This window comes from Papilio machaon, chromosome 6, assembly GCF_912999745.1.
Source record: "Papilio machaon chromosome 6, ilPapMach1.1, whole genome shotgun sequence".
NCBI lineage: Eukaryota > Metazoa > Arthropoda > Insecta > Lepidoptera > Papilionidae > Papilio > Papilio machaon.
In genome coordinates this window covers 6787539-6803080 of record NC_059991.1, presented here as the reverse complement: position 1 = coordinate 6803080, position 15542 = coordinate 6787539, and the positions used below count along the sequence as shown (strand labels likewise).

Here is a 15542-nt window from a genome sequence, read left to right as displayed (position 1 = left end):
ACTTTCACCGCCCCTTGTCTAACGCGTAAATAAGTACAACCATGACGAACACACTTTAGTATTACGTAGCGCCTATAAGTGATAATTATTGTTCTTACTGCTCTCTGGAACAAGGAACATTAATTTAAGCATGATAACAACTAACGATAATATATTAATTGCTGAATGGTAGGCTAGATGATGACCCCGGACGACAGCGAAAGCGTGCCCGTGGTCTCGTCCCGATGCGTTGGAGGAACAGTGGGGTTTAGTGGTTAGGCTTCCCATCCAGAAGAAAATCCCACATAACTACCGCGTCCCCCCACCCGGGGCGCGGAGTATGCATAAAGCATTTCCATCAGAAAAACAAAAAAAAAGGCTAAATCAAGATATTTTCCAAAGGTAAAGGTAAGTAATGCCTCATAAACTAGAGAATGGAAAAAAACTGACAAATACTTATGGAGTTATCCTATATGGATCTATGGGAATAGTAAGGATCTTAGTATTTAGAAGGGCTGGGCAGCTGCTCCCTTTGCTCCCCCCCCCCCTTCTAGTGACGGCCATGGTCCCAGGCATCCTTTTACGACAACAACTACTTCGTACGATATTACAAAATACTGCTTAGAGCGTTTTTAAACAATATGGAAGCGAGAGGAAAGTGGTGACATGCTCATTAAGTCTGCATTATGTAACCCACTCAACACGACCAAATAAGGTTCTACGTACAATGTGTCACTGAAGGCGTTAAAAATGTGGGTCGATGGTTGCAGAAATCCGAGTAAGCGAAAGTATTTAAAATATTTTTAAAGCAGGGTAATGTGTCTTCCGTTCAGCCTAAGCACAAATTTGTGTATTTTTTCATTAAACAAAATCCTACATAATTTTTGTTGCGAGATGTTACTATTTTAATTATTTTTTTACAATTATGTTCCGGGGCAAAATGGTACTACGGGTGGCACCGGTTACGTGTAAAAATTTGTGATTTCGATTTTGTGCAAAATGCATTGTTTTTAACGCCATCTCTTGACACAACAATTTCAATAAATAAGTGGCTAGATGGCGCTAAAACCAATCTTTGAAATGCTGCATCGTATTGTCTAAAAATAACACTAGAGTTCGTTCAGAGCGCTATATTTAGTCTAAAGACATTTGACAAAAAAGATGGCAGCGATTGCCGACTGCTGTCCTTAGAATTTATTGCGAAAATGGCGCATTATGTGATATTTTCACATAATTTATTAATTATAAGTGAAAATTTGTGTAGTGCTGCTTTGTGATAGTGTGTTAATTTACATGAATGACAGTGTTCTTGTGTGTAAACAGGACTTCAACTTTCTTCTGGATATTGGATTACACATAAAATAAAGGTATTTTAGTTCCTCCTACGCATAAAATATTATTTGTCTGTAATGATTCCTGATGATTTTAAATTCGATAAGATATCTCAGGAACACCCAGGATTATAGGATCATTACATAAGAATAAATTCAATGGGAATGGTGTCCCGTCAGCTGCTTTGGTGAATTTTAGATTCCGTGAAATTCTAATACGTGCCTTTTAGCGGTGTATAAAAGTCACGGGCGCCTGAGTTATTGGTGCTGCGAGCCCGAGCTTACATGACATCAGTGCAGGCATTACCAACTGCTGTAAACATTTAGCTTGGTGAATCATCGCACGCTCATTTATGGATATCAAAAATTAGAATTTTTCAACAGTTGCATATCTACCAATATCCTACTCAACACAGAACGTATTTATTTTCGTTATACCACTATTAAAAAAAAATATTTTAATTGGTATTAAATGTGTATAACTTTGTTAATAAATAATTATTTAACATATTTGTATAATAAATAAAGTTAAAAGTTGGTAATAAATCTTATTAGATAGATTATTTTTCTGTTCTAAAATTATAATTAAAACTAGGTCTGCACTTTTTCACTGTAGCTTCCCAATACTGTGGATACGGCTGTTGTGACATAGATTTATAATTAGGTCAAGTTGATCTAGTACACTTGATTATAAAATATATTTTTAATTTTACCATTGAAAAGTATTGGTTAGTTGGTAAATGAGTTTAGAAACTGTCTTAGATTCTCAGCGGTATTAGATATCACTTCAATACTAATTAGATTTGGTTGAGAAATATTAACAAAAACTACAAATTTTGACTTTTATAATGACTGAACATTTTCTTCTATAAATTTTGTATTTAAAATTTACTAAATAAATATACGGATTTTTAATAAATTACGATCATTTACACAAATTACTAGTTGAGTAATTTAATTGAAACTTTCTTTAGTGTAAACTGAAAATATTGTTTTATGCATACTTTAAATAAAAGATGGAATTTTAATTATTCATTCATTAAATTATTTTTATAGCATTAACAATGTGCATATTTTAAGATATTATTATGCTATGTATATTTCTTAAAACATCTTTCATTCTTAGAATGAACATTAGTAGATGTTATAAATGAGATTGTTTAATTAATGGATTGATGTTTCATAGATGGTATCTTCAGAATTTCTGCATGGATCTTGCTGAAATTTGGCATAGATGTAGAACATAGCCTGGAAAAACACATAGGCTATTATTATTTTTTTTAATTCCGCGCCAACTGAGTTCCGGGCAACAACTTTTTATACATAAATTGTAGTTAGAAACAATTTTGAGTATAACATTCTTATTAGAAATAGTTGTTATAAAAATAATGTTAAAATTCTGAGACTTAAATTTTACAGTTTTCACATCTCTGGCTTTTAACATTTCCATGATCCATACATCATCATGTCCGAAAACTACTTCTCACTCTTTAAAATGAATTTATGTTCAATTACTACAGTGGTCATTTCTCTTGGAATAATTTTATTGTTTATGCAATCTATCTATCACAACAAACACATGGTCAACACAAAACCTAAAGTTATCTATCTTATTCTCAAAAAACCAACAATTTTTGAAGGTATTTCGGATATCCATAGTTAGGGCCATCTAGATATATGTATGTACATCCCATCTTATCCTTTGATGTTGACGTAAGGTAAGGACATTTATGCTAGAATGTACATACGTATTATAGAAAATGAAAGCCATAACAATTTGCAGAGAAGAGGAATATTATTATAACAAAAAGAGTAATCCAAGTATGTTATGATTCCAATCTCACCTTATACGGTGGATACAAAGCAAAGTTCATAGCATGTTTCTTATGTCTATGCATATATATTGACCTTTCCAGTATGTCACTAATTTGTTTGATATGGTTGTGAAATTTCTCCTACCAACAATGCCAGTTGACAACATAAATAAAACATATACAACATAATTTATGTGTAAAATAATGCAAGAAAACCAAAAGGTGCAATAAGTTCAATTATAAAAACATCTGCTTCATATTTTCTAATTGACAATATTTTCCAATAGATAATTCAGGACACATTGAAGGACCATTTGAGGACCTTCAATCTCAAGACAATCATGGGCCATTTTAGATGCGCGTAGAACCCGCGAGCCCATTTGTCAACCTTCGTTATAAACGATAATCTGATATAGAAATGTGTAGGAATAATTGAAAAATTTCTTCTTATATAGCTAACTTGAATAGGTTCATACTCAATGTATTTGTAATTTGTAAAGTAAAAGTTCTTAGAATAAAGACGTATCCTTTTAAAACTACCGCTTCCGTTGTGTCGAAGTGGTTATACATGACAGGAAGTTACGCAAAAGGGTTAAAGTCACGTTCACAATGACGCACGGCTGTTGAATTATAGCCGTGTATGTTATCGCCTTGAGGAATGGTGGTAACTATTTGTTGGAATACCTCACACAGTGATGTAAAAACGAAAAAATTTACGACTTGATTGTAAGATAAAGGCCTGACTAATATAACAATCCAATCAATATATTGGTTGAGTTGAGGAATCTATAATGGATCAAGCATTCAGATACCTAGACTTATATACCAACTAGCTATCGCCAGCTACTCAGTCTACGGCGTATTAAAACGAAACTTAGTACCCTATGACTTCTTCCAGTCTATGATCGACATCTATGCCAAATTTAATCGAGATTCGTTGATCCATTAATACCTTCAAACAAACATCCATCCATCCCAACATCCGCATCTTATATATATATATATATCTATATATATAAAAGAAAGTCGTGTTAGTTACACTATTTATAACTCAAGAACGGCTGAATCGATTTGACTGAAAATTGGTGGGGAGGTAGCTTAGAACCAGGAAACGGACATAGGATAATTTTTACCCCGTTTTCTATTATTTTTATTCCGCGCGGACGGAGTCGCGGGTAAAAGCTAGTTTATAATATTAGTAAGACAGTAATAGTTAAATTAAAAAAAATTAAAATTTAAAATTAAAAAAATTGGTAAGCTCCAGCTCTAAACTTTAATCTCGCACGCCATTTCATAACAAAGTAACATTCTTAATTTCAATGAAGGAGACATACGATTACGTTTTACTTTTTTTCTCAATCATTTCCCGGCCAAAAATGCACCAAATCATTGAAGTTAGTGTGCATTTAATTGAATTTAATGTAATATTAGTAAAATCTTAATTGACCAAAAAGTATTTTCTTCTGCGACTTTATCGTCTATTTTCTTGAAACTCTTGAGTTGACTATTCCTAACTATAAAAATGCGATTATGTGTTTATTTTTAACTCCATGATAAAAAGTTCGTAATAAATGAGTCGCCATTGCTTTGTTCTGTTGTCACGTATAAGCTCATTGATTTCTAATCCTTTTCATTGTGAGCTATCGAATGTATTCTGGTGTCTTTGAAATAGGGTTCATTGTAACGGATACTACGTTACCGTCTGGCTGGCTTAATGTCGTGTCGCCGTCCGCTAAACTGGGCTAAATTACAATGTCGATAAAATGAATAACGAATAATGTTTTACTTGTATTAGAGAGTTTTTAATTGTTCTTTTTGTTTGTCTAACTTCGTTAGTATCTTTTGGTCCGTTCTGGATTATTATTATTAGTCTGATCTCAGTTTTATAGAAATTTGATCTATTTTGTTTGCCTTTTTGATGGCGTAGAAATTTATTAAACAAATTAAAGAGCAAACTTTATTTAAACATGATTAGAGTCCCAACTGATATTATTGCTGTTTGCTCCAGTACAGTAAAATTACTATAGAAATGAAAGCTTGCTTTATCTATAACAAAGAAGCACAAAGTAATACAGATAATATTTTTTTTATGTCAATAAAATGAATGATCGCAATGTAATCGATAGTCTGTAACTCGAAGGTCTAACATCCGCAATACCATAAATATGATCTGATAAACGCTCGCTATGAAATAATTTCCTGTATTTTTATGACTTACCGCTAAAATACACGCGATTAGATTTGCAATTAAAACCGATTATTCAACCTACCTTGACTCGAACTTTTGTGTTTTTGTGTCGAATTATATTTCTTTTGCTTACCTCATTTTATTTGAGACGAATCGAAGAATTTGCAGAAATCAATTCAATACGTCTTGGGTAATCGGACTAAGCCGAAAAACATAATGGTCTTTCAGCGCGTTGTGATAATTATATTTGACCTGTACTTATCCTTTACTTTTGAAACATATTTATTCCAAATTTCTAAGATAATGATTATCGGATTTCCTCGCTCGACCTCCACCCGTTTCAACGATATTGAGGTCATTTTTACCCCTAGAAATAGAGCGTCCTCAGGGCCGTATCTACGTTAGCATTTTTAACACTCGTGTACTTATTTTTTTTCGAGTAACAGTTCAAGACGAATTGTCGATTACTTGATGACAAAATTCTGATATAAAAGTTTGCTATATACAATAATGTTCTTATCAATGTTTTTATCAAGTGTTCTTGATAGAGCTGACTCAAAGATGATATTGTCGGGAAATTTTTGACATTTAAAAGAAAATGAACTCTCGTCAATAGTTTAAATAATTTTTAATTAAAATACATGCTCAAACGAAAACAGTGTTCTGTAATTATAATTTAAGTTTTCCCGTTGTACAAATTTCCTCAGAAATCCTTTGTATGATGAACAAGGAAAGGTTTAAAATATTAGGATGTGGTTAATGTAAATAATAAATATTGAATGTTTGTGTTACAAACTGAAGTGTGGTGCGTGATTCACACAAGTTTGGACTGTCCGTTTTTGAGTATGTATTATTGCTCAAGCTAATTGCTTAGTAAATTCCACTTTATAAGGAACGTGAAGAAACAGACATCGAATGGTATATAGCATTAGTCACGATCGATATCAATTAATTGTTATTGTGCCTTATTTGAACACGTTACACCCAAACTAAAGCAGCAAATTGTAATGCCATTTGTTCGCGATATTTTCAATGTAATGTTAATATTGTACACACTAGTGAGTTCTGGTAGACGTCCGACAAATTGAGTACCGTAACGTCGGTACTGAGTGTTCGTACTTGTACCTTTCGATCGTTTTAATATCAGTGATGATGAGGCAATTATTCTTGAACGCTTGACCGAAACAGAGACTAACGTTCGTTCAATGACAGCGTGTTAGTAAGGATTAATTATTGTAAATATTTGTGCCCGCTGCTGTCGCTCTGGCCGGTGTCCAAACTAAAGTGTTCTGTCGCCGAATTGATAATACTGATGATTGCGTCCAATGCCTCCTTGTATTTATTTAATTGTTCAACAACCAGTAGCGGGTGTTTTTAAACTTTTTATGATGTTATTCGTTAAAAATTTAAAACATGTACATGATATAAATAAGAAACTTTTGCCAATAAAAAACTGTACACTTAGATCTTCGTTAGCTCATCCACGTCCCAAACGAGAGGCATGAGCCTGATCTGATGGTGACCCATGGTAAGGGTGGGCTTTACTCAACCAGTGCTAGCCCAGTGTGGATTGGTTGACTCCATATACATCCTCGAATCTTATTTCAAATATGTACAGATTTTATAGCGTTATTTTCTTCGCATATTAATGTATATTTTGTTTCTGTAACATGTCATTGTTTTTAACAGTGGTAGACGTCAGCAACAACAACTTCGGTTGCACGAATCGGTTGACCACACAGGAGACAAACGTGAAGTGGAAGTAATTCCGCGTGTCTTATGATGAGTTTGGTGCCGGAAGCCTAATTTTAGTCCTCTTACCCTCCCTTCTTTTCGTATAAGGAAAGGATGGGAAGGGACAGTGGATTTGGCTGAAGACGGGACACATAGGAAAGTGATATATTCTCTTTTTGGGCGTCTTCTCCTCCGTCGGTTAAAGGAAGGCAACGCATCTGCTGTTGCAGATGTCTATGGGCAGTGGTCGCTTCGCTATTTTGGCGAATCAGGTGGCCGCCTATTCGTTTGCCATAAAAAATATAAATTGTCCATTGCAAGGCATTCAATTTTAATTAGTAGAATTAGTAAAAAGGGCACTAATTACGTATGGCCCCCGAATTCAAAGGGGAAGGGGGGTAAAGAATGTCTACATACTTTTATTTTGGGGCAAATGCGACTGATAAATAAATACATTTGGTTTGAAATTGGCTCCAGTGTAAAGTTTTATAAAAGCTAGGATCATAGACTATTGTCTGACGTGTTTAAAATTATAGAACTTTAATATTTCTTGTTGACCGTGTTACATGACACCCACGATCATACAGGTTATAAATTCGTGCCGCTTGTATGAGCCAAAAGTTTATTTATGAGGTTTATCAAGTGAATATTTGTTTTAACATTCATAAAATTTTAGTTTGCCATATCTACAATAATACAATGTTCTGAAGATTCTGATAAAGTATAAAGTGCACTATGTATTACATACAAAATACGTGTTTATAGCCCGCCGAAGACAATTTTGTTGTCTAGAGAATGAATTTCTATGAATTATTGTGATATTTGGATGTTGTTTTCTAAAATTAACTCGACGAAACTATTTAGAAAATTTATTTTGTACAGAAAAGACAAGGAGAAGTTAACTTTGGAGTGAAACGGAAATCGTAATGCTTATTTGTGCATCTATCTGTATGCAATAATCGTGAGTAACGCTCTCTTTAAAGTGTTATATAAATATGAATTAGGGCAAAATGCTCAGTTGAGTCAGCAGCATGGAATTATGTTCTATTTCTGGTACATCCATCGGTTCCGAGCTCTAGACTCTGCCAATTTATAAAGTTTTACGACAAAAATATATGCAGCGGCTCGGCCGGCGTACTGCGCTGTTGTTTACGCCGGTACCTTGTCGTCTGGAAGTACGTCGTTACGCTCTCCAATTGTTTAGTAAAGAAATTAAAATAATTTTAAATGTTAAATATGAAGACATGAATGTTTCTTGAGTGCTGAGATCTTGGATGTAAGCATTTGCTGCCAAAGGACAGTTAACTACGTAATTGTTTCGTTTTTCAATTTTATAATAAACTAGCTGTCGCTCGCGACTCTATACGCGGGAAATAAAAAAAAAGCTTAATAAGTAGCCTATGTGTTCTTCTGGACTATGTTCTACATCTGTGCCAAATTTTATCAAGATCCGTTGAGCCGTTCCGGAGATACCTTCAAACAATATTCCATCCATGTAAAATTTCGCATTTATAATATTAGTAAGATGTTAACAACGATATCGCTAAAAGCCATGTCTTTCAAGTAATATCTTATCTAATATATAAAATTCTCGTGTCACGGGATTCGAACTTGAACTCCTCCGAAACGGCTTTCCCGATTCTCATGAAATTTTGTGAGCATATTTAGTAGGTCTGAGAATCGGCCAACATCTATTTTTCATACCCCTATTAAGTTTTTTTAACTGCAGGCGGACGGAGTCGCGGGCGACAGCTAGTAATGAGCTAAAATAGTGTAACAAAGAATCCTTTTTATTCCTTTCTTATAGTTGAAATTGGTTGATAAAAAGTTACAAAATATATTGTTTACGCCTTCTTTACGATTAATATAATTAAGTGATGATGGTGTCATTACCTTAATTAAGTTACACTTCATTTTATATCAATACTTAGCAATTTACTTAATGGATGTAGACATGCAACTTGTTTTAACCATTATTTATGATTAACAACAATGACGATTAGAAATAATATTAAAATGTACCATTACATTTCACAGTAACATTTTTTCATCCTTTTTTGCTGAAAATGAACTAAAAGAGGCAGTAAGTAGTTTTATTGATTTCGACAGATCTACTGCATACAAAATTATACTTTCCTCTCATATACCGAATGACTGGTAGAGAATGCCTTTAGGTATTAAGTCCTCCTTGTACTTATAAAAGTGCTAAAGAATAAATAAATAAATAAATAAAAAAAGGAACGGAGCATCTCTTTGTTGTGCTATATCCGTTCCCACACATCAAAAGGACACTCAAATACTTCGTAAGAACTACGCCCTGCTTCGAATATCGACAGTTCGTGCTCAAGTACAGTTAACCAAATTTGCTTACAAAGCATTTTAGGAAGTATTGTCCTGTTTATTAAGTACCTACATAACCTGATATCTATGTCACAAAACTAGTCCGTGTAATGTTTTTTGCAATTGTAACTATGTGTTACAGCTTTCTCTTTCTCATATCAGTGTTTAATTAACTAGTGAAATCAATAATCATTACTTTGTAGTTATTCTACATATAAAGAGCGTTGTTTGTCTTGTTTTATTTGCTGCTTGCCGTTTGAAATTGTACCAGCACCGGTGATAGTACATACTGCCGGCACATTATGACGGTGTAGAAAAAAGATACATATTGCCGGCACAGAATGTAATACTCTTCTATGTATTTCTACACCGTCATTATCTGAATTCACTGCCTTTTTACAAATGCGAAATAACAAACTTACATACAAAATACAACACCCTCGGTCATCAATACAGTCCTTAATAATAAGGCTTTCCTTTTCCTTTAGATAACAAAGCTATAAATAAGTATATTTGTTTTTTTTTATCTTGCAATTGTGAGATGTTAGTGTGCGGTTAGAATGTGTGTAGTCCATGTGTCCACGTCAGCGGGAATCGTAGGCGAAGCAAGTGCGAATAGTTGATTGGAGGTTATTCAACTGGTGTGTGGACATAAATAGCGCGATCACTCGCGGCATCTCTCGCTGCACGCGTCCAGCAAGCGCTCTGATGACGCCCAGGGTTGGACGCTCTCACTACACTATACCGCTCCTAGTGAATATGGTTCCCAAAATCCTTTATCAAATACTCGTTATTCGTGACATTTTTCTACCGGGGGAATAATAATGTAACAGGACAATTAAAACATCACAATAAGAAAAGTCAAAACACCTGTATGAAACTAAAGCTTTATTGCAACTTCAAAGTTTATAAAGGGGATCGAAATAGAATTTTTAGAAAGAACGATTGAGGAAAATGTATACCTACTTATTACCAAAATTGTTGGTATATTAGAAATAAGGGGCTCGCCGACGCACATCACTATTCGGGTCGTGCTTCCGGGATACGGACACGATTGGCTCGCTGCGGGATCGTTAAAAACGTACCCGCACCCCCTCCCCCTCCTTCGTCTGCCTCGCCTTCCCCTCTGAAACAGGCCGATGGCTCTGTTCACATGTTACTGTTTATGGGCCATCCGGTCTCACCTGCCCCCACTTTACATTTAACCTACATATTTAAATTGCGTTTATATTACCCACAATAGGAATTTATTCTCGCACTAAAAAAGTTACTTTCTTTTTCCTCTTCGCTTTATTCGTTTTTTCTTTTACTATAAGCAACTTGACTTATCACGAAGTATTTATGTTTTTGACCAACCGTGTTTTATTTACTTATTAATATGGAACGAAACAACACCTGAAAGAAGCCTGAAGTTAGTGAGTAATTTATAATCAGTTGATACTGTTAACTAAATACAGAAGCATTTTGCGTCTGAATCTTGGCAACTCTTATCCATATAATTCTAACACCTGTTTCGATGGCATATATAATAAAATGTTAATGCTATCAAAATCATATTTATTAAGGACCACGGTTAAACAATGACGGATTATATACATTTTCGTTAACATAAAAATACTTTAAAATACATACTTATGTACCTACCTACTTTTACGTTGTCGAAATTTCTACTAAATGTTGATAAGCTTTATCTTTGGATTAAAAAAAATATTACTCCTCCCTTGATCATCGAATAGTCCTTTCCCTTGACAATTTTCTGACGATGCCCTTGAATGTCATATAACAGAGGTTGTTCGCAACTATTATTTGGCGTTAGAAGATATTTTTACATTCGATGGTACTAAATTGCAATACTAAACAATAAGATTATATGCGTACACGTGACATTGGAATTTTCTAATAAAGATTTATACTTTGCGTCTTTATATTGCGATCAGCAGCAGCAGGCGGGTGTAGCAGGGGAAGGTAATGTGCGGGGAGAGGGCTGTGCGATGGATATTTATAGAGGCGCCGCGACGCCGCGCCGGCCCCACACTATCCAGAGTGTTATTTGGCCGGTTGCGGTGTATTTTTCCCGATGTGAGTGTTCGCATGACGCCAATGTCGTAGCGGCCTCGATACTTCCGACCGATAAACATTGACACCTATGCACATACTGCCCCAATTTTTGGTCCACGCTCGTGGAAATTCCGTACAAGGATACTAACGGATATGTATAGTAATACTAAAGTTTTGTATTCCAAATTTATTAAACAGGAAAGATTTGTATCTTTGTATGTAACAAATAAATGTAACTCAAAAATTTTTATTTTGCAGTCAGAATAAATTATCATTTCGTAACATAGGCTATGTTTATTATTAGATTTTTAAAATTCCTTGCGCATAAAGTCGCGAGCAAAAGCTAGTATTTTATAATCTTGTTCGTAGTGTTTCCTCTTCCCACTGACGTCCCAAAATTACATAAATAGTTTATGAATAGTTGTAACATGTACCAGGGCGAAAAACTAATAAGAACCAATCATGGCTTTAGAATTTTTATTTTGTTTTAATAATTTTGTAACTCATTGAACCCAAAAATATGTGATAGCTGACACGGTAACCTAGCTATCTATGTACGGTGTGTACTCTTCGAATACCTGTGTCAAAAGGAAGACATTTATTTAACAACCAAGAAGGACCGTTAATTTCTTTATTGAATATTGTGTAGCAGAAAAATTCTATTTTCCGCTCGACTGAGCCTGTCGGGTATATCGAATTAGAACTGTTATTGTTTAGCATTCAATGTCAAATGTCTAATAAGAGACTTTTATTAGTTCGTAGCGAATTTGTATATTCTTTATTTTATTTTATTAGTACATACATATTTCTTAACTTTTTTACACGGGCAATTGTTATAATAAGAATATGTATTTGATTTTATAGCTTCATTGTTTTATTCCTTGCTTGCCTTTGTTATTTAGGCCTTGAACTCATAATTTAATTATATTATCACAATAAAATAATGTTTACTTGTAGACTATACGCACGTAGGCGGCTTCGATTTTATTTGATCCTGTTAACCGTATCAGAAAGTATCAACATCTTAAATAAACACGCCTAGGTATTTATAAATACATATAACTATATATTACACAGGCTATTGTAACATTTGAAATGAATTGGATATTTTGATTAAACTTTTATATGCTGAAAAATTTTAAGTACAGCGAAAAAAAAACAGGTCAATAAGTACCGTTTGCAAACAGTGCAAGCATTTGAACTAGTCATGTGCCTGATAACATTCTTATTAATAACTATTAATACTAGCTTAGCTTCACTCGGATACATACCATAAATTTCTTGCTCGTTTTATTGTACAAGGATCTTCGTCTTATATTTGTTAATGCATACTGTTGATTCAGTTGTCTTGTCTCCTAAAACCATATATAAAAAAAATTATATATGCATTCCTATTTACAGTTGACGTTGTTATTGATTTATATTACATTTTGATTTTGTTTTCACTCCCGAAAGTATATTCGAAGCAGAAAACATTGTCGGCCTGAACTGCCTAAAACATTATGACCAATTTCAAAAATATCTTCACTTTTAAAAAGCTCAATAAATCTTATGTCTATGATCAAAAACTTATAATTTTTAATTTAATATTTTGGAGCGCGCCGCGCGTGACGAACGTTAAATATTGCGTGCCCACAAAATGTCACTTGCTGTATAAATCATTAGACTGCTCATGCTCATATGTACTTGTGTTATTTGAATTTTAGTTCGAACCGGAGCGGATATCTATTTAAAAGTTCCATTGGATTACGACATAACCAACAAATAAACCTATAACTTTTATCGTCTTGAAGACATCTCAAAATGTTGATGTTAAAACTTAGATCGATTTCATTGTTTGATCGAACGATAATATTTTACTTACTGTCCAGATTACGTTATATACTAGTAACTATAATGTGTCAGGAAGTCTTAGCATAAATTTGTTTTTTAATTGATACATCATACGCAACCACTTCGCTTCTTCATGTTATGTCTAAGAAACGATGTAAGATTCGCATCGTTGATTACTTATTGTAATCGCTTGGTAATATATAAACTTTTGTATATATCTGTGTTTTTCTAATGATGAATTAATCATGTACTTAATTGACTCAATTAAAACTTTATTAATTGAGTTTTCTGAATGAGAAGTCGCCTGCAATACGATTATAATTCATTAACGGAACATCTACCGTCCGTTACAAATCAATTGAATTTAGCCGTTGTTCTCACGCTTAGGAAGGAAAATTGAATTTATTACATAGTTTTATTAAATTTTCAAAATACGTATCTTTATATTTTTTATTTGTAACTGACGGCCTTGTATTTTTAAAAGGATTATTAAATAGTCATTTTTTAAAAGATCGCTGTATTTAATCTAAACGTAAACCAGATTTAGTTGCAAAATAGAACGGTGCATTGTGTTTCATAGGTTTATCCACGTTCCAATTAGTTTAACCAACTTAATTAGGTTTGCCTTTACGTTCGTTCCAGTTCTCATCAATGTAGGTGTAACTAGAACAGCACGTTCAATTAATTACACCAATTATGTCTGAATAATTGAATAGTAACAATACAATAGTATTGTTTTTAGCCGACTTCAAAAAGAAGGAGGTTATCAATTCGACTGAATTTTTTTTTTATGTGTGTTACCGCGAATCTCCGCCCCTGGTGGTCCGATTTTGATAAAAATTATTTTAATCGAAAGGAAGTGCTTGCAGGTGGGTCCCATTTTTTTTTTTTTTTTTTTTTTTATATTCAAACAGTTACAGTTTCAACATTTTGTAAAAACTACACATCATTCAAAACAAGTAACTTTCAACGATAAGCAAATTTACTAATCGTAATAAATAGGTAATTATGTTCAGTCGGTCTGGATATAAAATGGTAACATAGACCTTTACATAATATTTCTACAATACCAATCAATATTGATTTTATAGTCGACGAAGATTTATATGGAAGCTATAAATTACATCGATGTGTAATTCTTTGTTGGTAATAAAAAAAGGTTGTAATAGTAGGTAACCATGATAGATCGATGGCTTATGTGTTGGGTATGAAGGTACAGATTTTGGTATTCATTGTAATGTAGTCTACGGTGTGCTGCTGTCATATTTGTGGGATGTAACCATGTGTTTCCATTGACGAAACATCTGTACAAAACAAAAGTGTTATCTCAGTTTTTGTATAGGACCCCGCTTTTATTTTCATTGCTGTGGCATTCGAACATTGTAAAGCAAAAACATCCATTGATCAAATACTTTTTTTTAATATCTATTTATAAAAAAAAAATTATAACGGTAAAATTAAAATGTTGAGAAGCCATAATGAACTGTTCGGTGAGTAAGCATGGTTGTACAGAAGACATGAAGGTTTTTTAAACGGCGTTTATAATTATCTTGCATTATATATTTCCAATCCACTTTCGATTAGGAAGTCCTATTCATGAGTCACGCGTCCGTTGAGAGCAACTGTATTCTTAGTTTTTTAAACGGATCTCTTTCATCATGCGTACACGCGCCGCTGTCTACTGATCATTCTCTAAATAGATACTTATGAAAAATTTGCCTTGTCACTCCACCGCTCCTAGTACACGTAACTCCAGCTGTTGTAAAAACTATTCGAATTGTTATTAGGAATCTTTATCGCAAACGGCTTATTAATATACTTGAGCTTTTTCCCAAACGGACAATAGAATAATGTGTTTCGCTGGTTATTTGTATGTCGGTATGCCAACGTAAAGATTTAATTTAGTGGGACCTATTAATTATTTTAAGTAATTAAAAAGAAAGATGGAATGCGAATAAACCTCTGTAGTAGTTAATGCAAGATTAACAGATTTGTGCTTTTCGGTATTCTCTTTTTTTAATAAACTAGCTTTTACCCGCGACTCCGTCCGCGCGGAATAAAAAATAGGAAACGGGGTAAAAATTATCCTATGTCCTTTTCCTGGTTCTAAGCTACCCGCCCACTAATTTTCAGTCAAATCGATTCAGCCGTTCTTGAGTTATAAATAGTGTAACTAACACGACCTTCTTTTATATATATAAAGATACCTACATAACGTATTTAAAGTGTCTTAAATACAAATAACGATGTACCTGTTTTTTTTTT

The 15542-nt window shown here is 33.7% G+C and overlaps 1 protein-coding gene across 1 annotated transcript in view; it reads left to right on the top strand.

The window, feature by feature from the left end:
* The first annotated feature begins 1130 nt into the window (after nt 1-1130).
* LOC106714950 (mucin-5AC) overlaps nt 1131-15542 on the top strand; it is a 35039-nt gene continuing 20627 nt past the window's right edge. The window contains exon 1 of the mRNA XM_045678457.1: nt 1131-1346. The gene's annotated coding sequence lies outside the window, so the exon portion shown is untranslated. The remainder of the gene's footprint in view (nt 1347-15542) is intronic.